The sequence below is a fragment of the Lissotriton vulgaris genome, chromosome 5 (assembly GCF_964263255.1).
Source record: "Lissotriton vulgaris chromosome 5, aLisVul1.2, whole genome shotgun sequence".
Lineage (NCBI taxonomy): Eukaryota > Metazoa > Chordata > Amphibia > Caudata > Salamandridae > Lissotriton > Lissotriton vulgaris.
The window spans coordinates 1,802,677,675-1,802,704,967 of record NC_141693.1 but is presented as its reverse complement, the minus strand read 5'-3'; the positions used below and the strand labels follow the sequence as shown (position 1 = coordinate 1,802,704,967).

General features: G+C 45.3%; 1 pseudogene; it reads right to left on the bottom strand.

Moving 5' to 3' along the window:
* Nucleotides 1-9,897: 9,897 nt before the first annotated feature.
* On the bottom strand, nucleotides 9,898-10,128 carry LOC147717218 (small nucleolar RNA SNORA73 family; annotated as a pseudogene).
* Nucleotides 10,129-27,293: the final 17,165 nt, after the last annotated feature.

The window sequence follows — 27,293 nt, the reverse complement described above, 5'->3', positions numbered from 1 at the left end:
CCTCGGTTGGAAAGGCACATTCCCGATCTGATTTGGACAGAGCAAATGCTGTTAGGAGGCTTTCCTAACTGCATCAGAATTAGGCCCTTAGATGTGAGGCTTGAGTTTTGTCATTAGTTTGAATGGCAAGGTTGAGTTAGGAGTTTAAAACTGCACTGCCAGTCTGCAGTGACAGGATGGGGGACACGTTTTCACCTGTCACAAGCAGGGAGGCACAACCAGTGCTGCAACCTTTGTGAGAAACATTAACTTACAGGCCATGGGAACCCCTTAGTACCATATACCAGGAACTTATAAGTAAGTAAAGTTATGCCTAGCCAATTTAACATGTACCTCCTTAAAGGTCAGAGCACATGCTCCAAGTCCTGATTAGTAGGGCTCAGGGCATTACAGAGCCATTACACCAGTGCCTAGTAGTCAAAATGGGGGCAAAAGTGGGATTGAACTTGCAAAAAAGCCTGTTCCCTCACATACATGGAAACCACCAACTCATTACATACATTACACTGGACTCACTGTGTGATGCTGTGAAAATTGGATCACTTTCTACCCTTTGGTACCAATGTGTATGATTGTTGAGAGGACATATGACTTTGTTCCTAACTATTGAACCTTGCTGGTTCCTATTATCCAGGGTGTTCACCCTTTTCACACTACTGTAATAGTTTATAGTCCAACCTCCTCTGTCTGCTTCTGTTAAATACATTGCCCCTCACCTCATCATTCAATCTGCCTATCATTCAGACAATGAGCTTCAGTGCAACTTAACCAAGTCTATGCCTTAAAGGGGTGGTTTAAAAAATAACTGTACTATTTTGCATCAATTAAATACTTCGGCCCTCTACGTGATTACGTGATTCTTGATTTGTATGGAACTTTATGGTTTTTACTCTATGCCTATGTGGCATCGATATTTACCTTGTAAAGCACTCTGATACCCGCAAGGGTCTTGTTCGCGCTAAATAAAACCCTCAAAATAAAATAAAATAAAGTAACAGCTTGTTTGATTCTTCCCTGTAGGAAAGTGCCCTTTTTGTATGGACACCCTCCCCACCCCTCCACACACACTCACACTTGTGCTCAAATACTGATGTTTATGAACCTGAAAGTGCACTGGAGCCTGCTTCTCAGAGCCAGTGCTCTCCCTAAAACTGATGTATGTAAATTGGTACTCCAATTGGAAAAGACTTTAACCCCTTATTGGTCCCTATTTACGGTACCATTGGTACCCTGGGCATGAGTGTTAAAGGGGTCACAAGGGCCTGAAGCACTGTTGGTGCCACCCTGAGTGACCCAAGCAAACTGATGACAGCAAGTCTGTCATTGCAGACTGCAGGAACACTGCAAACTGCTCGAACTTGACTTTGCCGTCACCATGTGTGAAAAAGTCAATGGACTATTTTAATAAATGCCAATCACCCCTTAGGAAGGCCTCCTGAGCCTAGGAGGAAGGGGGTATTATACTAAAAGTGAGGACATATTAGTGCAAGTTTATATACCCCTCGTCACCCCTGAAACAGATCTTGTGTCGAAGACGATGTGGCATGCACCCAGATGGCTACCTTAGAGGTTGCCCACCTGGTTGCCCCCGCCTTTCCTGTGCTCTTGCTGCCAGCCCACAGCTGCTGCCGCCAAGACAGGAATCGGAAGTCAGAAACAAGAGACTGGAGAGGAAGGAGGTGACACCTCCCTCTCTGACAGGATGGCTAGTAAAGTGGCACATCAAGGCGGTGAGCTTCAAAGCCTTCACTGCCTGTGATATGCAACCGGGCTGTCTGCTAAAGGAGGAAACAACCTTGAATTTGAATTTTGAATTTAAAAACATTTATAAAGCGCGCTTTTAACTAGCGGTTTCTTGGCGCTGGCCCCAGACCCACTTGCACCAGATGTCTTCAGGAGGTGTACACCCCCAGAAGGTTAGCCACACCACCAGAGTCGGCTACATGCTCTGTACAGCTAAGAAAGGTTTCTACCATTTTTAAAAGAGGCAGAATAGAGGTTTCTGCGTTGAAAAGGAGACACATCTCCCCAGATGTGGTCACCTCAGGGGCGGATTGGCTGCAGGAGATAGTAGCCCATTGGCTACTATCACATCCCTAACGTCCCAAGATCTAGGATTTAAGGGCTACCCCTGACACCAGAAATAATTCTGGTGGTAGAGACACATGCAGATCCACATTCACAGTATGGAACCACGCCAAGGGGCGCTAAAATAGCAGTCATACACCCATGTTGGCTATGCGTACGACGGCCCTGGCCACTCCCCTCACAAACTGAGTGGGAGACGACAAAGCAACATGTCCAAGCTCCAACCCGCTGCCTGCAGTGACATGTCTGCATCCGATGTACACAGCACAATGTAATGTCGTAGGGCCCAGGACCCTCATGCATACAACAAGACCACAGGGACACATGCAGATATCAAGTTGAACTGGTTACAGCCCCTTTATTGGCAGGCCAAATGTACAGTGACTCCTGTGCTGGATGTGTGTGCGGTGAGTGTAAGCCATTCCGCACGGAATGTCTTGTGCTGGCAAACACTTGAACATTGGACACCAGTGCAATGGAAACAGAAAACACATGCATAACAGAGTCAACTGCTGAGCAACATGTAGTGAGCCGGAGAAAGTCCAGAGGACAGCCAACATGCAAACAGAAGTGTCAGTGAGTTGCAGTGCACTGGGGTTGGGACACAAGAGATGAGAGCGCTCATGTGAAGAAGAAGTCTCGGATTGTGTCCTTTCGATATGTTCCCAATGCAGATGCAGTAGGGTGTGTTGACCTGCATCATCTTCCCCATCAACATCTCAGGGCCCCCACACTGTTTGAGGTGACATAGCTGTGCAACCCCTCCACAGCACAAAACACAATCAGCAACGGACAATGGCCTGCAGTACACTGAGTCACTGACACCTGGAGGGCTGAGAAGGGTATCAGGCCGTTGATGGCATCCATGACAGGCCTGAGCCACTGCGTAAGTCTGCCAGGACCACCATTTCAACTCTGGCAGATGGCGGTTGGAGATGGTCCTTGCGGTGGTGGCGTGTGCCTCCTGCGGTGGTGCGATGTCCGGGCCGGTCTGGACTCGCTTTGGTGTGTGAGCCCTGGCGGGATGCATTTGGGCCCAGAGCCTGCGTACAGCGCAAGGCCACAGAGAAAGGGTGTTGATGACCTCAAAGCCTATGCTTCAGGGGCCATCCAATGTCCCCGGAGTAGGGGTGCCGGACCTGACCAGCACAAAGTTAGTGGCCCTGGATGCACTGCGGATGGCACAGGCACCCAGTCACAGGACGGTGGCTTGCGGTGCAGTCAGATGAGCCATGCGACCAGAGCAGGTCACCATCAATGTCCGAGGTGTATGTTGCGGAGGGTTGCGGGGTACAGTGGAAGGTGCCCTCCAGGCCACGACGCCGAAAGGTTTGATTTTATCAGGAAGCAGCAAAAGGAGGAGTGGAATGCGACAGCCTCGTTGCCACCACCAATTCGGTATCAGCCAAATGAGTATGAAAACTGCCCCCTAGTCCATAGGCTCATCCGCCACCAATTTTGACCAGAGAGTGTCCATGAATGTTGGGGAACAGACTTAGTGGCCCCGGGGCTGGGAGGGATGTAGTCTGTGATGATGCCGGTACACTTATATGAACTCCGCCATTGCTAAATCATGACTCTGTGACCTACTGCACCGCAGTGTAGGCCAGAGGCAGCGGTCAGCAGTGGCCCACAGCCACGTGTCATTGGCTCATGATGCACAGCGCTAGTGACAACATGGCAGTTGTGGGTAGTGTACGAACACCTCCAAAACAATGATCCTTTTCTCTCTGCCAAAATGCAAGGCGTCTTCCTCTTACGCTTCTCCTTGCGTGCAATGATATCTAATCAGCCTTTGCATATTCGATGTTCAGTTCCAAATTTGTGACCTATGCGAACGCAGCCTAGGCCGAGAGCAGTGTAGGCTGGTGGCAGTGGTCAGCACGAGCCATTCACCGAATATCGCCGGCATAGGTTGGTGGCCCCACCGGCCTGCGTAGTTCAGGTTCAGTGGCACCACGTGTTCGGTCACCTCCGTGACTGTGACCGTGTTTTCGTCCAAACTGAGCCGCATCTTCCTCTTACTTCTCTCTGTGCGACCACTGGTGTGGACTTTGCTATTCGTGATTCGCGACTAGGTGCTGGATGTGAGAACTACTGTTCCACAGAGTAGTCCTGGTCCCTCATCCAAGTGTCGCCGGATGGCGTTGAACAGGGTTTATGGCAGCACATGTCGCCGGCTGGTGTTGAACAGGGTTTATGGTAGCACATGTCGCTGGCTGGCGTTGAACAGGGTTAGTGGCACCACGTCTTGCAAGATGTCCATATGGAACTATGCCTCAAGGATCGAAGGGAGTCTGGTGCTGTGGCCGCTGCCCCGATTTGGGGTCACTGCCATTCAAAAGCCAGGACACAGTTTCACATATGGGACCCACTGGGCCACAGAGGACCACGGTAGGATATGTCAATGAGAAAGGAGTAATGTGGGCCAGTGTGGGGGGGCGGGCAGTGATGGTCTGAAAGTCTGGCAGGGTCGCGGGCCTCGGGTTTGGAGCTTACACAAACACGTGGTGGGTCCTCCTTGACACACGCCGGTGTCTGCTGTTGATCAGTGTGGCCTGGCTGCGCAGGGTAGGACCTGACAGGTTTGTGGTCCGGCGGCCCAGGTTATGGCAGGCACAGAGGATCTCAGGCAACTCGGCTAACGAGCATGGCATCGGCCTCATGGCGGGGTGGGAGGCGCCGCCCTGGCAGAGACGTTGGGCTTTCCGGAAGAGGACCACGCCCAGGGCTATGTGCTTTTTATTCACACCACTACGCCGGGCCATCCCACTCTACTCACATTTACGGGGGGTAACAGACAACATTTCAGCGAGGCTGGGATGACATGGGTGCGTCCACTGCCCTCCATACTCCAGAGGTTTATATCGCCGTGGATTTGGTTGTGTTCTGCATACTGCGGTCTGTCCAGCACATCGTTGCCACTCTTGGGTCTACTGCATCCTTCAAACATGCCTGGTTGCCACCTCTCCCCACATTCGGATATTGTGTGGCTGAGGTGCCATGCTGTTGATTAGTCATGTTCAAGGCTTGCCCAGGTTACCATTGTAAGTTGTTCTATTGTGTCTGGTGAGTGGGCATGTTGTTGTGCATGTTGATTGTGAATTTGTGACGTGTGCATTGCCAGAGTTGTGGATTGCATGGTTGTGGAGTTGAGATGAGTGGAGTGTTAATTGGGAACTTGCCAAGTGGCGGTGCATTTCCCTTGGTGCCATCCTGGGAACGCTGGTTGCTGATGGACTGTTGGAGGATGTAGGGATAATGCACACTGGCTGTGTATTTGGAGGCGACATTCGTGAAGGTCCCACAGTGTTCGGATGTTGCCTGCACATTGATGTATGACATGTGCTTCCTGTTGCACTGATTGCGTGCTGCGTCACCAGGGGGCAAAGGTGGAACATGTGTACAGTGGATTGCCCCCAGTACGTGCATGCATCCGGCTATGGTGTATGGTCCTTTGTTGGTCTCCGGCGGTTCCTGCGCATTGTGTTGGACGTATGGGGCCTTGGGTGCTAGGGTGATGGTGATGTCCAGGACAGGTGTGGAGGACTTGGATGTGGATGGCTGTGAGACTCCTCCGACTCTGTCAGGTGTTGGTTGGAGTGTGTCAGGGGCCGACAGGTGCAGCACAGCCAGCCGCTTGGTGTGGGGTGGAATGTTGGTTGTCCGCTGTGTTGGTGCAGTTGGCCTGTTGGGCAATGATGGCCAGAATGTAGTGGTCAGTGACATTATCAGGGGTTGGACCTGTGAGGCAGTTGCATTTCCTAGGGTGCCGATGTCTTTTTCTGCGCTGTGGTGGTCCGGGTGCGGGGGGCCGGGTGGGTGTTGTGGCTCTCTTGGGTGTCCGGGCTGCATGGCATCTGTTGCATCTGTTGCCCTTCCGATGGCGCCCTGGGTTGTGCTCCCTTTTGTGGTGCAGGCTGTGGTCCGACTTTCCACCAGGTCAGAGCAGGTCAGAGCAGGTATTAATTTCCTGCTGCTAAAACGCCTTATTGCGTGTTTTGTCTTCTTATCGCCGATCTAGCTGGTTGTTGTGAATGTTGAGGTGTTGTGTTTTCGTGGCTTTTTGCACCGGAATGCCTTCTCTGCATCTCATTAGCGATGGTTGCGGAGGTCCTCTGTGGCTATGCTTTTGCGGCTGCTATCGCAGGAAAACTGGTGCTGTGGGCTGTTAGCACCAGCTTGTGAATGGTGGGGTGAATTTATCACTACTTTGACTGTGCTAAAGTGCCGTTAATTTGGCGATAGCTCCTTGTGAATATGCCCCAGAGTCTTTTTATTATATGGCATGACATACCCATATATTGTGCAAAAGAAAGTCAAAATATATTGTGTAAAAGAAACCTTAAATAAGTACAAATAAATTCCATTGAAGGAGCCAATACTGCTACGAGCAGGAATTTAAACATTGCATCACTTATCCCTATACGCATTAGTTAGGTCATCAGATCACGCACAGATGGGCAAATAAGTCTTTTTCATAAATAGAATTGTCCTAATACATGGCATGACATGTCCTAATAAATGGCATGATATGCCTATATATTGTGCAAAAGAAAGCCAAAATATGTACAAAAACATTTTACTTAAGGAGCTAATGTCGCTATGAGTAGGAATGAAAAAATGGCGTCACTCATTGGTAAGAATGTTAGATACGTCATCAGGACGTGTACGGAACAAGATAAAATGGAGGTGCTTCGCGGCGGCTCATTCATTTATGAACCACAACCGAGAGAAGGCACTGGGAGTATCGGAATCCATCAGAGTAAAGAGGTGAGTGCCATAAAGAGCCGCGTGATAGAGGCTTTAGCTTTTTTTCCAAAAAGAAACCAGATTGGGTGGCCTATATATATGTGTTACAGCAAACGAATGATGGGCGGAATGCTGACAATGCAAACATTCTTCCCCAGTCAAAAGATCTGGGTTAAATCCATTGTTCTTTTGCCCACTATGCCTCTCCAGTTTGGACCCAGCCATATGCAAATCAGTCTTGACCCTGTGCCCCATGGGACCTGGCTTGGCAGTTTCGGCTGGGGTGGCATGGTGAGCAAAAGAATGATGGATTTAACCCAGATCTCTTGACTGGGGGTGAATGTTTTGATTTGTTCTGCATTCCGCCCATCAATAGTGTGTCTTTTGTCTTATATATGTGGTGATAATCGTGGCTCAAATCCACCTGAGCGACTTACCTCACTCATATACCATTACCATATATAACAAGCCAGCCTGGCAGTGGAGAAGAATTAGTAATATATTTATTTGGCCATAATATTCATCTGCAGATGGGCCCCGTCAGGTCTACACCCCAGGGAGTGCACCGAAAGGACTGCCCCATCCCATCACGACAATACATTATAACATAGCATGGCAGAGTAAAACCACGCCCAGACTGGAAAAGTACTGGGCTCAGCAGAGGGTGAATAATGAACTCACACACCAGGCATCTGCACCTGCAAGGGCAACATTATTATCTTTACTCCAAGGCCACGGAGCCGAGACTCTGCTTCTCCAGAGCATGGAAACATTGCTGCTCATAAAGGAGGGGGAAAACCGTACTATGATACATAGGAACTGCAGAGCAAATGTCAGCATCAGAAGTCTCTCTGCCATTGACAAGCTCCTCTCTCTTATAGGAAAGTATACAGAAATATCAATAATGGGAACCTAACCAAGGGAAAGCAATGTACTACAACAGGTCTCCTAACTTAGAAGACAAAAATAGGACAAAAGCTTACACATTACAGAAACAATTCTATCCATCTGAAGCCTGCATATTACAAAAATAGCTCAGTGGGTTGCAGCATATGAATAATAAGCTGTAACTGCATATTGGTTAGACACATTAGGCTAACATATTCACAACATCATTAGGACATTCTGTAACAGGGAAATTACAATCTATCAGTGGGCACTATTCATGTAAAAAATAGTTAGTATTCCATAACTTTACCGCAAATGGGGAGAATTGATTATTGCTGCGAAGGAGACTATTGCAGTATGGGTGATATATGAAAGCATTACATCACAGTATTATTGCGCTCCTATTTTATCATGTTCCTTAAGGGCTCTCAACTGGATGGCATCAAAACTATGAAGACATTGGTGTATTAACCGGGCATATGTAATTTTGGCCAATGTCGCGCTACGATTGACATTACAGAATTTGTAGACAGAAGGGCTAAACATTCCCGGATCAAACTAAATTTGAAATAGCACTGAAGAACGGGGATTGTAACTTGCAGGGCTACAGTTGTGGATAGCTTTTAAAGTATTTGAGACACTATACATTTGCGCATAGATATAATCCTATAAATTGGCTTATATCTTCTCACGTTCAGCTACGGAAACGCGATCTGGGTGCCTATGAGAGGGGGTAAATTGAGAACCGCAACTTTCAGTACTTGAGATGAGGTGCAATCACCCTTAATTCAACTCTTAGATCTGAACATTAATAAAGATGGTAGATCAACTACAAATGTGAGGATCCCAATGAGGTGTTCCGGTTTTTATCAAATATTAAAAATATATAAGTGATACTCAAATTGAAATCACTCTGTGAGGTCAGATGAAAATATACTCCATAGAAAATATGGTGGTTCTATTTACTATAAACATAAGTAAATTAACAATGTCAATAAATTCAGTATAGCAGGATGGTGGGGTTAACATACCATGTAATCTCCCCCACTATATAGGGAGCAGTGAAATTGGACTATCATAGAAAAAATCTACCTATTTTCATCAAAATTCACCAACTCCTATAAAAGGTCAAAACAGCTGGATTTAATAAAAGTGGTCTATTGAGTAATAACTACGATATACAATATTTATTTATTTATTTTTATCTATTTATTTAAAAGGTTTTATATAGCGCTGGCTAGACCCGGAGGTATCAGAGCGCTTTACATGGGTATCAGACAATAAATTGCAGGTTACTTCTTTACAAAGGTTACACAGTTATTAGAGCATGGCAATTTTAGTCACAAGTAAGGTTGAGACAAACAAAAAGGAACATATAGGTAGGGGAAAAAGCTGACAAGGGGAGATATTCCGGGGAGTGGTAAGAGCAGGGGAAGTAGACATAGAGTGGAGGAGGGAAAGAGGAGGGGAGGGTTAGAGACACAGCATGGCAAGAGGAGGCGGAGGGTGACAGGGACACAAACAGATAGGCGAGTCAAAGCTGTGCCCAAATTCCAGAAGCTGTGATCCCAGGGGGAGTGGTATCATTGCAAGAGGCTCCCTAAGCGCAGTGGGCTCTCTCAGAGGGGTCTCTGAGACTCCAAGGCCTACTTTACTGGATCCTTCCCCTAAAAGGGGAGAGGGAGTGCTTTGGCAAAGGGTGCCATACCATACCTCAATTGTGATTGGCTTCCTTGGCGCTGTGGACTATCTCAGCGGGTATGTTGAGACTCCAGCGTATATCTTGGATCTTTCCCCAAAAAGGGGCGAAGGAGTGCTTAGTCAAAGGGCAAAAAAGGACAGGAGGCTAGGTCGTGAAGCGGGCAAGGGGAAAGATTACATAGCTACATTTTCAACCACAAGTTATTTCCACCTGAAGCCGAGCTGTCTAGCTGGGCTCTTAGCAAGAGCTGAAGGCTAAAACAGTAAACGGGTGCACAATGTTACCCACATGGCAACAGTGTCAAGAGACAGAAAGTATATAAAGCATTATGCATGGTTGAAGCAGCCATGCTGACAAAGCAGATTCCAGGCACCAATACCCCAAGCCGTAGGTTACTCAAGTGTACTTTCTGCAACGACTACGTATACGCACAGGCTTATGTAGCCTCACCACATATGCAACTGTGGAAGTGTATCCTGCAAGGTTTGTCTACTCAGTCAGGGTCCGAGGACTCTGAGAAGTCGTAGGAATATACAGGAAGCAGCTCAGCAAACGAAGGGCTGTGAACAAAGCTGGCTCTTCAACTGCGTGAAAGGATGGGTCTTCTTTATTGTTTTAGCAATTCTTGAAGCACCATTTATCTACTCCTTTTGATCTGGAAAAACATTCACTTGAGTTTAGTTGTACCAGTGAGTTGAAATAGTGAGTACATAGGAGGTGGTGAGTGTCCTATGCTGACTGTTTTTAAATGTTTTTGAACAAACGGTATGTGAGAGGCTTGTTTCTTATTGTTCTAAGTAAGTTCCCAGTTTGGGAGGATTGGAGCACTTATAAGTTGGAAATCAAAAATGTAATTTGTTTAAATCGTGGTGTTTTATAAAATGCTTAAATTATTTTAAATAGTTGGAATGAGCAAATCTCTGTCGATGATAATAAATTTCGCTGAAGTGATATGTATTTTTCTCTTTTTATTTTATAATAGGTGTGATTAATGATTGAAATGAGATCCATTTACAAAGGAGAAAATCTTTGGGTCCTGAAGAAGGTGGCCCTATTGTGATTGTGCCACCGAAACGCATCGACGCCTAGTGTTTTCTTTGTGTTAAATTTGGCAAAGTCAGCAGTTAGTCCTAGATATAAATAATCGTAAATCATACGTTCTTATATAGCGCCTTTCACCGTAAGGTCTCAAGGTGCTTGCTTTAGGAACCCGTCCTAGCTTTTCCCTCCGAGATAGCCCCTACTGGGCATCCCCAAGGTGAAAGCCAGGCATCCCATCGCAGTGGGGCCGTTGTGGAGATTAAGCAAGCTATTGCCCAGAGTTGCAGAGCGTGAACCCATGATTTGAGTAGGCACCGAGGCGAGAATTATCGAGTCCGTGTACATTTTGAGCTCAAGACCCTGCCGCGTCGGGGATTGAACCCTGGTCTGACCTATAGATAGGGAATCTATACCCATGCTTTGTGCTGCCTATATTGTGTCAAAATTAACATTTATAAGACACATTTCATTGTCTTGATGAACTCTCCTTTTTAGATATACAAATAATTTCATTTAGGAATTAATGTGTTTGTATTGAAAAAATTGACGTGTGGAATCAAAATCTGTGCATTTTTATGTTCATTAATTTTTTTTTACATTTATTTGTTTTTATATATGCTTTAAACATGCTAAGTGGAGTGATAATTCTGACGAGTATTAATGTGGTCGCATACCTAGCATGAATCGTCTCCTGTAGGTCTTTCCAAAGGAAACATTTATTTTTAACCTCTAAGTTACCGGGAGCTCCATCCCTTTGTTTTCCAGAGCCCCTCTCCTTGGTTTCAAGGTAGAATTTCCTTTAGCATGCCAGTGAGAGCTCTTTGATCTGCCAGTCAGGCTATTATCCAAGTTAGGTGATTTAGAAAGGTTAATTATGACTGGTCGCTTCTTCACTTATCTGATTGCCTTTCACTGGAACACCCTTGCATTTTATTTGTGCTCCACATCTGTTCTTATTACATTTCCCAGATTTTGTAAAGCTGAGTGTTTCCTGTCTGAAGTTCTCTGTATTTGGTTGTTGGAGTGGTGTTTGGGCTAGGATGGTTGTCTAGCTCCCTTATATCTCTTTGAGGATGATCGTGCACTTTATAAATGTCATAAATAAAAATTAATAAAGTAACTTAAAAAACAATGACTTTCTATGCATCACAATAAACAATACAGGCATAAAACAAACACACAGACATAAAGCAGATTCTGAGGAAAAGGCAACGGCCATTTTTCTTATCCAGTTCATCATTGTTTTACTGCCACCTTTAAGTATGGATAAATCCGTCTATCAACCTGTAACAAGGTACCAGTGGGAATACCATTCAATGTGAAAAGAACGGGGTGCACCGGTACTCCAGCCTATACCTTCCCACATCAGTGGGAACCTGCGGGTCAGAGCATGCAACTCAGGGAGTTGGCCGAACTGGATGTTAAGCCACCCTTTGCCCACCGTGTGTATAATAAACTATGTAAATGTTCTCATGTGTTACAACAAATGAAAATAGATGTCAAGGTCTTCAGAAATTCCTCAGCACAGGGCCAATGGGACAAAAGCTAGATTTCAGAGATCAGCTTAGTTTAGTGTATTATTTGTAATGTGCAAGCAATGTCAGGGTCTAACTTCATGGATCAACAAACACGACATGCAACAACTCACATCAACTTCCAAGCCATAGGTACTCAGGGGCAGATTTACAAGGCCCTTGCTCCACTTTTGCGTCACTTTTCCCATGTTAAAAATGAAGCAAAAGTGGCGCAAGGGCCTTGTAAATATGCCCCTCAGTATCATAGCAAACTTCTTAGTGGTGTTAAATGGCTACTCATTGGAAATGACTTCAAACCTGTAGAATAAGACCATCTGGCTCATCCCTCCGCACTGCTAAAAAAGGTATATAATGAAACAGGGAAGCTGACCATATCACTAGGCCTGGGTGAGATTTATGTAACACCAGTGTAATCTTACTTAATTTATCGGACATCCAATGTGGGGGTGGATGTCCCACTTAGGTGGATGTCCCACTTACTGCTTGTAGCAGAATGTCCAGAATAAGTCCAATATTCAGAATCCTCACATAGGTAACATATTCTTGCAATGACACTAAACAGAACTCATTTTCATGGTCTGCGGAATACTGACAACGTAGCATGGACTGACACTCCTGCTGCGAATCTGGATAGCCCTTCTTCTTAGAATATTCTTCTGAAGTGGTTATCTTCACCCCGTCTAGACATGTTATAAACAATGATCTTGACTGCCACTTCTTCTGCAACACCGGCACACCAATGCACCACACCGCCACCACCCTGCTGGCGACAACTGCGCCCGACAACTGCTCTGACTCCTGCTCAAAGCCCGATCCCTCTGAAAGCATCCAGCCAAGATATGGGACACTATCCTCATCATGGACATCGTCTTCCTCACGGAGACCTGGCTTAACTCAGCCTCCGCATCTGACATTTCCAAGGGCCACACCCCTCAGCTACAAGATCGTTCACCGCGCCAGTATTAACAAACACTGAGGCGGAATCTCCATCATCCACAAGAAATCCATCCACTGCACCTCCACCACAGATGAACACACTTCAATCATGGAACACGTCAACTTCCAGCTCAGAATTGATGGCAACACTACCATCAAAGACACCCTAGCCTACAGACCCCCAGGACCCTCACCCTGACTTTTGCAATGCCATCCCAGATCACCCCCTAATCCATCGACACCCAACACTACATTTTCCTCAGTGACCTCAATTTCCACCTCAAAGACTCAAATGATGCCAACACCATCAAACTTCTGGACAGCATGAACAGCATCAGCCTGACTCAGATAGTCACCGACCACACGCAGATCACCGTAAACACACTGGATCCCATCTTCACCACCAGCAACAGAGTCATATACAGCCATACCACCAAACTCACCTGGACAGACCACGCAATCATTCTCTTCACCTACACAACAGCCCCCAGCCACATCACCCAACCGCTCAGCACATCACGCTGCAGCTGGAACAGAGTATCCAAGAGCCAATAGACAGATTCCCTCAATTCCTCCCACAACACCTCCTCGAACGTTGAACAAGCTGTTGAAAACTTCACAACCTGGATCACCAACATAGCCAACAGAGTCACCCCAGCAAGCTCACCAAACTCAACAGACCCTCCAGACAAGCCGGCAGGTACACCCTGGAGCTGAGAACCTCCAAACGCTACTGCAAACAATTGGAAAGTAGATGGTGCACCACCAAGGAGCCCGCCAACCAGACCACTTTCAAGATTTCACTCAGCCACTACCACAAACACATGAAAGGCACCAGAAGTAACACCATAGCCAACTGCATCGAAGCCAGCGCCAACCACAGCAAAGAACTTTTCAGCATCGTCATGAAGTTCTCCAAGCTTTCAGAGACCAATAACATCATCCCCCCTCCCAGGAACTTCACAACACTCTAGCCGACTTCTTCCATGACAAAATCTCCACCATATACAGATATTTCGAACCACAGCTGTCAACACCTTCAGCCTCCTAGACCCCACAGACTCTCCTGTTTACAACAGAATCACCAGCTGGAACCAGCTCACCACACAGAACACCGCTGATGTTTTGCGATGTGTCCACTCTGGATCTCTCATAGACCCCTGCCCACACCACATGTTCAACCTCAGCAACAGCACCATCAGCAGCAAGCTCACAGACTTCTTCAACACATCCATCGCTTCAGCCACCTTTCCAGATGACTGGAAACATTCCGAGATTAAAGACCCCTCCTCAATAAACCTTCCACCAACCCCAACAAGCTCAAAAACTACCAACAGATCTCCCTGTTCCCCTTTCCTGCCAAAGTCATTGAAAAGGCCATCAACCAGCTACTCACAGACTACCTAGAGAACAACAATCATCTAGACGCATCACAATCCGGATTCCGCTCGTACCACAGCACAGAAACTGTCCAGATCGCTACCAAGGATGACATTAGAGCCCTCCTGGACAAAGGAGACTCAGCTGCCCTAATCCTCCTAGACCTCTTGATGGCTTTCGACACAGTCTCCCACCAGACCCTGATCAAAAGGCTCCATCAGATCGTCATTCAAGACAACTCCCTTAAATGGATCGCATCCTTCCTCTCTGGAAGAACTCAAGAGAGTCTACTTCCCTCCCTTCATCTCGGAGTCAAAGAAAATCATCAGCAGTGTCCCCCAAAGCTCATCCCTCAGCCCCATCCTTTTCAACACCCACATGATCCCCCAGGCCAACATTGTCAGAAGCCACAGACTGAAATTTATCTCCTACAGGGATGATACCCAGCCCGTCCTCTCCATCTCCGAAGACCCTTCCACCACAAAGGCAAAGTTCCACCTCTGCATGACTGGCATCGCCAACTGAATGCAAGACAACTAACTCAAAATAAACACAGACAAAACGGAAGTTCTAATCTTCAGGAGCACCACCTCACCATGGAACAATCACTGGTAGCCCGCCGACCTTGGTCACACCCCCACAGAACAAGCCTGGAACCTCGGAATCATTCTGGACAGCAAACTCACTATAAAGAGCCAGATCAATGCAGCCCCCTACGCCTACTTGCTTACCCTTCAAATGCTCCATAAAATCTTCAAATTGCTCCCTGTATCCACCAGACATACCATCACCCAAGACCTCGTCACTAGCCGCCTGGACTATGGCAACATTCTCTACGCCGGAATCACTTCACAACTCTTGAAGAGACTGCATACCATCCAGAACTTTCAACAACAAGAGAAATGCCAGTACTGATTACCATTCAATCACCCATTTACATCATGATCATATAACCCAATTACTATGATCAATTGAATATCTTCTTGGGCATAAATACAGTAATACAGACAACTGGTTCTTTCACTCCACAGAAGAAAGGAAACAAGAAAAGAAAATCTTGTGTCAGGCGGAATTGTCCCTTCTTGATTAGGCAAAGTTCAAAGTAAGTGAACCATTGTTGCGTGGCACTAGTACAGCCTTTCAGTTTTTGAGAAATCCAATTAATGTTGGGTTTTGTTCTTTGTCATAGATTGATTTAAATTGCGGCATTCTACAGGTGTCTTTTTGAATCAAGGTTCATTGAGTGAACATAGGAGATGGCGGTAAAAAATTGGGTTGTTTATTGAATGAATGAGATGAAAGTGTGAAAGTGTTGATAAGCACTGTTTTGTTAACCATATTTTTTTAATTTTCAGCTCTTTTTTCGTTCTGTGTCCTGAGGAGAACCCTCAAAGAAACCTGTCAGTGTTTGAAATGCGTCGGCAGCTTCTCTCTTAGCCAAGTAAGTGCTTAATATCTGTGTTAACACTATTGCTCACAATTAAGAAATTTTGAAAAGGTTTTTTTTTTAAACATGGTGTATGAGCCCCGTAGGGTCACTATTTAGCGATTGCCCCTGCTAACACATGTGAAGTTTCCTCAGTTAGGTAGCTGTCAGGTATTATTGCAGTTTAAACTGTACAGAACCTGAGCATACAATCATGTTTGTTATGTGTTCTACATGTATCATATATATGTTATGTAATTTATATGGTTGTTAAATTTTTGCATTGTGTACATTTTTTGATTCCTGTGTATGGTAAAAAGTAATGAAACCTTAAAATTTATTACGTTTTCAAGAATTTCCAAAAGCAAACTTCTTTCAAATAAAAATTGTTTTTTTAATAAAGTCAATTGCTGATAGTAATTAGGTTATGTGATCATGATGTGAATGGGTGATTGAATAGTAATCAGTACTGGCATTTCTCTTGATTAGTATTTATGGCAAAGCCTTACTGATTGTAGGCCAAACCCCTTCTTGGTATGATACCATCCAGAACTCAGCAGCCAGACTCATCCTCGACCTCCCCAGATGGACCCACATCACCCCCCACTTGAAGGAACTCCACTGGCTCCCCGTACACAAGAGATGTCAATTCAAGATCCTGATGCACACCTATGTAACCTTGCACAACCAAGGACCAGCGTACATCAGCACCACTTGAACTTCCACTGACCCTCCAGAAACCTGCACTCTGCCTCTCTCTCTCTCAGCCACACCCCTGCATCTGCCACAGCAGCATCGGAGGTCGTTCCATCTCCTTCCTCGCAGCAAAATCCTGGAACAGCCTCCCCATCCACCTGAGGACATCTCCCTCCCTTCAGAAACTCAGAAAAGGACTCGAGATCTGGCTCTTCAACTGAGAGCAGCCTGGACCCAGCGCCTGGATACATTCTGGATAACCAGTGCGCTATATAAATCAGGATGATTGACTGAAAACCATCTCTAGACTGGGATCACTCCCACAGAAAAGTTCCAGTGTCCTGCACCTCAAGCTGGTGCAACATGCCTTTTAGCAGAAAGACCCCTACTAGAGGCTGTATTACTTTATAAATCACACCGACTTGGTCTTACATCACACCCATCACTGAACCAAGTTCAATACCTAACACCACCAGTGAACAAGGTGGACGATCATCCCCTGTCTAGGTAAAACGACCACCTTATGCAAAGAAGATCCCAGAAACCATGCAGCACATTTTTGCTCTCTTCAGAATGTGTTCCACAAGATCACATTTCAAACGCTACCTGTTCAGTCACACATCGTGCGCAAGATAAGTATGTGCCGCGGGACATGCTTTAATCAAAATACTAGGGTCCTCATTTATAAAAAGTGTGTGAAAGCAGTGATAAAACACTTTTCAGTGCGCCCTCCTTGCGAATGGAAGGATGCGCCATATTTATTGTATGGTGCACTATGTCATAAGGAATGACAGATAAGTCAGGAATACTGACGTATCTGTCGACGTAGAACCCACGCATTGCTGGAGTTGTGCCGTGCAGCAATGCATGGGAGAAGCCTATTCCCATTGCACTGCGTCACCCTTACGCCTGCTGTGAAGCAGGCCTTAGGTTGTGATGCAGTAGTGTCCTAGAAGTGGCGCAGTGAAATCTGATAGATTTCACTGCACTACTTCTACGGGGCTTTTTCACGTGGGAACACCTCTGCATACATTATACCTAACACTGGTATAATGTAGTACAGGCATTTACTTAGATACATCACTTTGTAAATATGGCGCAACGTGGTGCATTATTTACGCAAAGCTGTGTCCCCAAAAGTGACACAATGGCGCTATAAAGGGTCACAAGGGCCTCATAAATAAGCCCCAAATTGCCCTCAAATAGGATTCCCATGTTCCAACACTTGATAACCCTTCTTCATAGGAAAACATTCAAACGGGATTGTTTTCATACTGTCTAGACGGATGTATGACATTACAAAGCATGGCTTTACAACGCATGGCTATAGAACGTGGTTTTTACATCGCAATCCATTACAACGCATAGCGCTTTGGGGTGCTGGATAGTGAAAAGTTTAATTTACTATTCCAACACCAGTCCCCGTGGACACTAGGAAAGGTGTTGGATAGTAAATTAAACGTATTCCCTATCCTAGAGCGCCCCCCAGCGCAATGCGTTGTAATGGTTTGCGTTGTAATGACCGCGTTGTAAAGGCACTGCGTGGTAAAAGTTGCTTTGTAAAGGTTGTTCACCGTCTAGACATGACACCAACAATGTTCTTGGAAACCATCCCTAGATTGGGATCACTCACACAGACTTGGGCTTACTCACACCCATCATCACAAACAAATTTGTCAACCAAGGTTTCATTATTCTTGGGGAAGGTTTGTGGGTTTATTGGAGGCTTGAGTAAAATCTAAATTACACCTTTGAAAATCTGTGAAATGTGTTAGATTTCGCATTTTTGTGTCGCATTTTTGTGTCTTGTTTTGCTTAGGGGAGACTGGTTCAATCAGAAATAGGCTCTTCAAGGGGAAATTTCTGTTTGAACAAGTCTCCTCACAGTGACAGTAAACTCCGTGACTTTCAATATGTCAGTTGTGAACTCATTTGAAAGTTTCATGCAAGATACCGGCAAGCAAGAATTCATGTTCTTTGTGCAATTTTCTCAAAATGTAAAGAAATTCCACAAGAGAAAAGTTGCACAAATTTGCATTTCCATAGTCTATTATATAGAGGGAATAACCTTAATTTTACTTTGAAAAATCTAGTGTGATGAACACAGTGTCAAGAACTCTAAAATTCAACTGCTGGGACATAAATACAAACTAAGGTGAACCAGTGATAGGCCTGTCGAACGTACTGCGAGTAATAAAACCGAAAAATGAGATGTAAGGCTGGCAGGCAGTTCCTTTGTGCGTCTTGTTGCCATGGCCCATTTTCCCTGACCTGGATTTTTCTTGTAATTTGCTGTAACCTAAGGAGACACAGTCAGCCCTGTCTAGGAGGCAGTTCTACTGCCCACAATTTTCATTTTCAGAGTGCGCTGAAGTGAAAGGTAATCAGGCTCCACAGAAGAAAATCCCTTGAAAAGGCATCATTATTAGGTAGTTTATATTCTAAACTTCTCCTGCCCCCTCTGTGCAAAACATAAAGGGACACACCAATTACAAATGTAATAAATACAAAAAAGCTCCTCACACCTGCCTAACTTCTCCAGGACTTGCAGCTGCAATTCCTGAGGTCAGGGTGTGGCAAACAAGGCTGCCAAGTGCCCAGGTCTAACAAGCCCTCTATTCTATTTAGTCTCCTATCGGTGACTATTCTGACGTGCAGTGACAGTCCCTGATATCAAACGAAGACACAAAACCATCCACGTTTACCCAAGGAAGGGTAGAGCAGAAGCCTGCAAAATGCCTGACCAACAAGGCGGCGGCCTGACCAACATGGCATCTGCCTGACCTTTGTCGCCAGCTCGAGCACTTCAGCCACAGATGATGCAAGGCATGTACATCTGGCAAGAGAAGGATTGCTCGGAGACAACAAACTTCAGCATTGCCTCTAAATTGTACAGTAATTTGCACTCAAATGTTGCTTTATGGAATGACTACCTTCTTGAGAGAGTTGCTTTGTCAGTTTTTAGTGCAAAAAAGATGTTACGTGGAAAGGGGGTATTTCCCTATTCGAGAACATTTACCAATGAAATATTAAGAGTTTGGACGTGTCAGTCAGCACTCCCCAGTGACTCTGGTGACCATGGATGGCCCACAATTGTGCCAAGCATTCTGTAATTCATTGAAAACACATTAAATCAAACATTCGCTCTTCAGACTTTGTGGAATATGTATAACCTTCAACAATTCTGTATGATGGATCAAGTGTGAGAATCATTTCCACATTAAAAATCTCTTAATCCTTTAAGACCTACAGGAGATGACTTGGTTGTGGTATCATTTTCACAATTTGGCAAGCAATAAAATAGGTTTGGCAGCCAATTAAAATGTTTAACACAAAAGAGGAGCGGTGAGGGTAACGGACCGCCCTACTCCGGCCCCCCAGAGACACTTTAATACACCAAAAGGAGTAGGGAGTGGTAAAATATCTCTATATGTGATGGCAAGTGATGTGTGTCCTAATACTGCCCTCACTCACACAGTTGTGTGACAGGCGAGAGCATACAAGCGGTCAACAGGAGGAGTACCTACCTTGATGTAAGTGTGACTACAGGAGGTCTCTCCTTGTCTCTTGCCAGTTTTAACAATGTTTAAAGGTAAACTCGTACAAAAGTAGTGTGCTTTCTAGAGGAAATCTCTGTGCAAGAACAACTGGTTCTGACACCCCCTCATTTTGGGAAACAAGGTGACTTATATCCTGGGACTGGAAGAGTCCTGAAGAAGGCCGGCGTGACCCTGCACTAGGGGCACAAACTTATGGCTGAAACATGTCGACGAATTGGCAGTAAGGAGGGGTGTAAGGAGCTCATAACATCTCCCAATCACAACCATCCTTTACACTTTTAATCCTGGCCGGAGGGTCCAGGAATAAATTGTATGCCAGCGACAACTCCGAGACAGTTTTAATTTACACTATACTTTTACTTCCCAGTCACTTTATACATTAATTGTTTCGCTTATGTTGTGTTTTGTCTTCCCCTACCCTATTGCTCCACCCCAGGCGTTGGGTGCACAGGGGTGTTTTGAAGCAGCCCTATGATGAAGCATGTCATACCACTGTGTGAGTGAGGTCAGTTTTTGGACACACAGCATGTGCCACCACATATAGATATATCTTACCACTCCCTACTTCTTTTGGTATATTAAAGTCAAGTAACATGTCCAATATTTCCCTTAATAGTACTGCTAAGTAGTTATACAGAGAACTGAAATTCAGGAGCATATTTACAAGTCCCATTCGCCACAGGAATGTCACTTTTTATGACGTTCCTGTGCTTTGCCTTAACGTGGCTTACCGCTGCTTTGTAAATAAGGCACCCTTTCACATTATTCTTAGCGTGAAAGGGGTAGGCAATGGGTGCTGCGGTGGGCATTCCGCTGCAACACACATTCAGATTGACGCTCCCCCCTATTTAAAAGGATGGCGTACATAGGAGGCTGTGCCAAAATGAAGACCAGGAAAACATGGTTTAACTTGGTGAAACAAGGAGAAATGCTTTATTTTTCCTGGTTTTTGCTGTTTCTATGTGCGCTGCATTGTGCAGCACATATAGAAACAGCAACAATTATTCTCTTAACGCAGGTGCCCTTGTCCTGCGCTGGCGGTAGGCAGCTAAATTTAGCGCTGGTGCAAGAAGAAACGCAGGGGTTCACCATATTATTGGAAATACAGCGCACCCCAGCATTTTAAAGTGACAAAGTGGGGTGTTAGCAATTTTCAGAGTTAACCCGTGCTCCGCCACTTTCTTGTAAATATGCCACCCCAGGGCCTCTTTTATGAAAAATGTTGCATGGCTCGACAAAAACAGCGATGCAACACTTTTCAGTATGCTCGCCTTGCGGCACCATGGATGCGCCGTATTAAAACTACGGCGCTCCATGTCGCAAGGGTTGTACAGATATGTCAGGAATCCTGACGTATCTGTTGGCGCAGTAATGACACATTGCTGGAGTGTGTCGCAAAACAGGTGCAACTCCAGCAGAGTTTCATTACACTTGGGTGAGTCTCATTTTAAAGGGCCTTCGTCACTCCTTAAGACTGCTGTACAGCAGGAGTAAGAATTTGACACACGGAAGTCGTAGAACTGACGCAGTGAAATATTAGAGATTTCACTGCACCACTTCTACAAGCCTTTATTGAGTGGGAACACCCACCCTACATACATTAGCCCTGAAGCAGGTATAATGTAGCACAGGGCTTTACAGAGTGACGCATCTGTCTAGATGGGTCACTTTGTTAGTAGGGCTCAGTGTGGCGCATTTCAGGCCTCATAAATAAGGTCTTCAATCTTTACAATAGACACTATCACAACGTCAAATTGAAGCAGGGTTAGGCGAAATGTGTATTCTAACAGCATTAGTAGGTATTTTTTATTTTTTTTGCATTTAAGAAAGTTTTCAAGCATTGAACTATTTGCCCACTACTCCCTCGATTGAAGTTACTCCATTTAAAACTATTACTTTTTCACATTAATATGTCAAAACTCTGACTTGTGCATCGAGTGGGAAAAATGGCAATTTGCTGGGTATATCTCCCGCAATCCTGACTGTGGTAGAAAGTTTCGCATGCATTTAAACTTTACAAATGTCTTAATTTATCACAAAGTTTAAGACGTTCCCTCAACGCGTTCTGAGGTGTGTCAAAGTGAAGTCACGTGACTTTGCACAAACCTAATTATTAGTGTTCTAGTAAGCCATCAGGTAGGAAGGGAATCCTGTTCTGATACCAAGGTTAAATAAGTACTGAATTACTCTTCATTTTTACAGCAGTACAAGGCCAAGCTTGCACTTAGAAAAAATGAAATGACTCCCCTTTTCAAATGTCAAAAAGCACAATTTTTAAATGGATATTAAAACATTTATAAAAATAACTCATTTTAAAATGTCTCACTGAAAATAAGCATGACAAATAGGGATCAGCAGTTTATATAGAGTGCTGAACAGATTCACATTGTTGGCTTATATGGAGAACCATATCCAACAAGTCAACACTAACAGGCACATGCATCAACCGTTTAATAAAATCGCAAAAATTGTGAATCGCAAAAACGGGCCATTTGCGAATGCAAAGTACCCACCAGCAATGCATGAACCAAAATATTGCGAAAACACAAGTTTTCACAAAAATAAGGAATCGCAAAATATTTGCAGAATAGGATTGCGATTCTGTAATTGCATCTCCCAAATAGCGATTCACAATTAAATAATTGCAAATCTATGCATAAAAAAAGGCAAATTGCAATTTACATGAAAATCGCAATTTTGCAAGTGCAAAATAAGCAGGATCACAACCAGGTGGTAATCGTGAGTGCAAATTACATACAGTTGAAATCCAACAGAAACTTATTTAAACACACCCAGAATGCCCCTGAACATTTCACAATGGCAACGCTTTACCTGATGGCGAGGAGTATGAGGCTCCAGGCTGCAGCACATAGAAGGAGGAGACTACAGGAGCGCATCTTCAGAGTCCGCATTACATTGCTAGGACAATCTGAGGACGAGAAATATGACAAGTATAGGCTCAATGTTGCAATGATCATTAATTTAATAACTGAAATGGATCCCATTTTGCAGCGTCAGACACGTAGGACCAATGCAATACTCACACATGTGCAGGTCCTATGTTGCCTGCACCTACTGGCGTCAGGCAGTTTTCAGGGGGTCATAGCAGTGAATTCGGCGAGGGACATCTGCTTGGTAAACATGTGCTATTAAATCTAACCAATATTGCACATATGCCAATGCACTACCGCGACTGACCCTTTGCTTACTTCCATGTAGGTGACAGCGCATACGCCTTGAGGAATTGCATCATGAAACCGTATCTAAATCCTACAACCCCCAACGAGCAGAGGTACAATGCTGCACATATCTCCACCAGGAACAAAATTGAGCGCACGTTTGGGCTTTTGAAGAGACGCTTCAGATGCCTACACAAAACAGGTGGAGCATTAAAATACAAATCTGAACAATGCAGCAGGATAGTGGCTGCATGTGCCATACTGCATAACATTGCCACAAGGAAAGGCATTCCTATAGAGGTGTCTGACAGCGAGTCAGAGGACGACAACCAGCAAGGGCCACCTAGATGTGCAGTACAAGCACATCTGAAGGGCGCAGGAGACGCACGTAAATCACGTAAAACCTTTTCTGAGGTGAGTAATGATGAGACAACACACAGCTATTGCTATCCAATGTTGTTTTAATCAAATAATATGTACTTTTGTGTTGATGTACACATACCATGTGCCCAGTGACACAGGAGTAGGATTAATGATTAATGAATCAAAAGTCAGTCACATCAGTTGTCACCGTCAATTATTACCTCACCATGACGCAATGTCCGTGGTGCATCTTCATCCCTCATATTGGTAGCAGAGGGTGTACTGCAGCGTGTGTTGCGCCTACTTGCATTGGAGATGGGTATAGATAGGCTGCTGAGGCTTGAGGCCTCCTCACTTCCCTCTTCCAGTGTGGCTAGATTAGACCCATCTGTGGCAGCCTGCATTAGTTCCACTGCAGTCGTCACCTGGCCCAGTGCTTTTGCCACATCCCCACTCCAATGGGACAGCTCAGTCTGCATTGACACAGAACTACGTGCCAGCAGTGCAGTCATGGTGGCCAGTCTATTATTCGATTTGTCATACACGTGCATGCGCTGCATAAGCTGGCGATGGTGTCTTCTCTGTGACACATATCCCCTCCCTAATCACCCTGGTCAGTTCCTACACGCAATTTGTCAAGGATGCAATGCTGCCAGACATTTTTCCCATTTGAGCCTAAACTAAGCACATGTTTTTCGCATGCAGGTGCTGCACCCGGAGCATCTGGCCCTCCAGACCACCCCAGATGTCAGTTGGTTGTTCCTCCTGCAGTGTATTTTGTGACCTGGTTCCTCGCCGCCGGTATCTGACTGTGCTGTTCCAGGGCTGTGCTTGGAAGTCGGCGTGGGTGTTACTAGAGACCGGCTGGCCACTGGTGTTGCATGTGCCTCATCCTCCTTTTCCATTGCCACAAGTGGTGGGACTGTTGCCCTCTGAGCTGTAGGGGCATGTGCTGATTGTTGTGGTACTGCAGGTGTGTCCGTCTCATCTACAGAGGTTTCTTGCAGTGTCTCCATGCAGTCACTGTCATCTGCCTCTTAAAGTACTGGGTGTGTTCCAGGTCTGTGTCAATATTCCCCCTCCTGTCTTCCTGGCTTCCTTCAACCTCTCGACGATAAGTTCTTTATCACGGATGTGCAGGTCAATGGTGCGGTGTGTAACCCCTACAGTATTAACTTTCCGTTGAATCCGGGTCCAGATTTTCTGTTTTTACTGCTCAGGAACTATCAAAGACAATTTCCCAAACAGCTTATCATGGCTGGTTGCCACATCCTCTATCAGTGTCTCTAATTCCTTTTCTGATAACTTGATTTTTCTTTTCCTGCCTGTTTGGCTGTCTTCTGCTTGTGTTTCCTCCATTTTGGTCAAGGGACAGGTGTTAATCCAAGTTTTGGTTTCAATCCTGTTCAGCTCCACCAGTCATCTAAATCCTCTCCCTATGACTGTGCACTGAATGGTGCAAGGGCTGCTGACTTCCTGGTTGTGATTTCATCAATAGGCATCAACTGTGCGACCTCGCTATTTGCGCTTTTGCTTTTTGCGATATTGCAAATAGCAGCCTCGCTGTTTGCGATATCGCTAAATACGATATCGCAAACTGCGTTTGCGATTATCTGCGATTCGCTAAAAAAATCGCAGATTTGCGATTTCTTATTTCTCACAAATAAGGAATCGCTATTTTTGGCGTTGATGTATGTGCCTGTAAGTCTCTCGATATCCTCTTTGGAACTACAAGACTCATTGGTTGTCCTATTTGTTTCAGCATTTACGTGGAAGTCTCGGAAACTTGCTTGCAAACTGTGGTGTGGCATTCCATGCGCCAATGAGCAATAGCTTTACTCAATATAACAACACAACAAGATATAAATCATCTGGCTGCCTGCCTGGAAGAGTAGAACACTGATGTCACAACACCACTTGAATTTAAACCTACAAAATCCATAATTTGTTCTTTTGGCATCAACCATTTCCTCATAACTAATCCAAAACTGGATGTGAGCCCTGGATTCTGTTCACAGATGCCAGCTCTTCACGCTTCTTACCAGTCAGCGAGCTGCGCGAGATCCCATTCAAAAACATGTAAAAGGAGCCAGTCTCTCCTGCGGCTAAGAGCATCGCCCATGGGCTGCTACACTGACTGAAACAAATGAGCCCTCTTTGCCTCCCACCATCTTTGGTAAAGAGTCCTATCAAAGTCAGTGTAAGGAGGGGTTTTAGTCCCAAGATCGCCTTATAGGAACCTTGGGACTCAAAACTCATCGGCAACGCACAAATTGGAACAGAAGTGGAACCAGCTTTCTACCAGATGAAACCTTTAAGAAAATCCTGCACTTTAACACCCCATGTTAGTTGAAGGAGTCCTCAACTCATGTCTGGACCACAGCAACACTGCCTATGATAGCAGAACTAAATATATCAAAAATAGGTTCAGAAGAGCTCAGAATCTGGTAGAATGGCGCACATTTCTACTAATGAAGCACCAATCCATCATTCACTGACTCTCTAACCTAGGAGGCCTGTTGAAGCTATGGTCACGTTCTTTAATTTCCATTCAAAAGTCAATAAATCAAGTTATTTAGGTATTAGTACCATCTGTTATAATAATAATAATAATAACTCACTCCAGTGCTTGTGTAATAAAGCCGCCTTGGGTCCATGACCATATATGAGTGGGCTGCAGACGTATCACCAAATAAACACTTAGGTCCCGTAATATAGGTCTTAGATGACTCCAGTCGCAGTTCAAATCTGTAGACAGATGCAGACATAAGGAAAGGGACATTCAACAAAGCAGATGAGATGAGGAGAATGGGCAAGCAGAGACATGGACACACAGGGTAAACAAGAAAACACTAATTGTTAACAGAAACTAAGAGGAAAAGCATCATGGCCCTAGTGGTTCCAAACACCAGTCAAGCCCTAATGTTCAGGCAAATGTTTTGCAATGAGCAGCACATTCACTAGAAGCTACGTCACCGTACCCTCAATAGCCTGCCCCTCATCCAGCTGGTCCACGCTCAGGTATCTTGAAAAGCAGCTGGGCGTCCTCTCTCCCCTGGGAAACTCTACTAAAACCCACCATGGCCCCTTAACTCATCATACATGACATTGTGACACTACTGCAGTCCCAAGGCACAGCCTGGAATGACCTCACTCAAGCGGAGCATAGACTACAATCAACATATACACGCAGTGTCCAAAATAAGACAAAAACCCTCCACTTTATCATAAACAGGCCTTGTCCGGCCCGTTACGAGCTCCCACCGGGAGAATTTCTCACTTATGGCAGGATTCGTATGGTCATATTGCAGGCATAGCAAATCCTTCTCCGAGAACCCCCTACGTACTCTACATTACAGACTCTACACTATCCACAGTGGGAGGCAACTAGAGACATGGCTGTACAAGGGCTTTCAGTCCATGACAGTGTCTTTGCAGACCCTACGGTGCACCTGGGAAGAACTACACATAGCCCTTAATGATAAGGAATGACAGGCAATCCTTCAATGCCCATCCAAGGTCCCTCGCAATGTGTGCTTTAAATTCATTCAGATATGCATACTCCATAGAGCATATCCCATCCCACACAGACTCTGACCTGTCCCCGATGCCAGCTGACTCCAGCACACCTGACACACATGCTTTGTAGCGGCTCGCGGTTGAATACCTTCTGGACCAAGGTTCTATCAACACTCATGCGACTAACGGACAGTCTGCTCGAACACTCCCTTTGGGTGGTCCTATGTT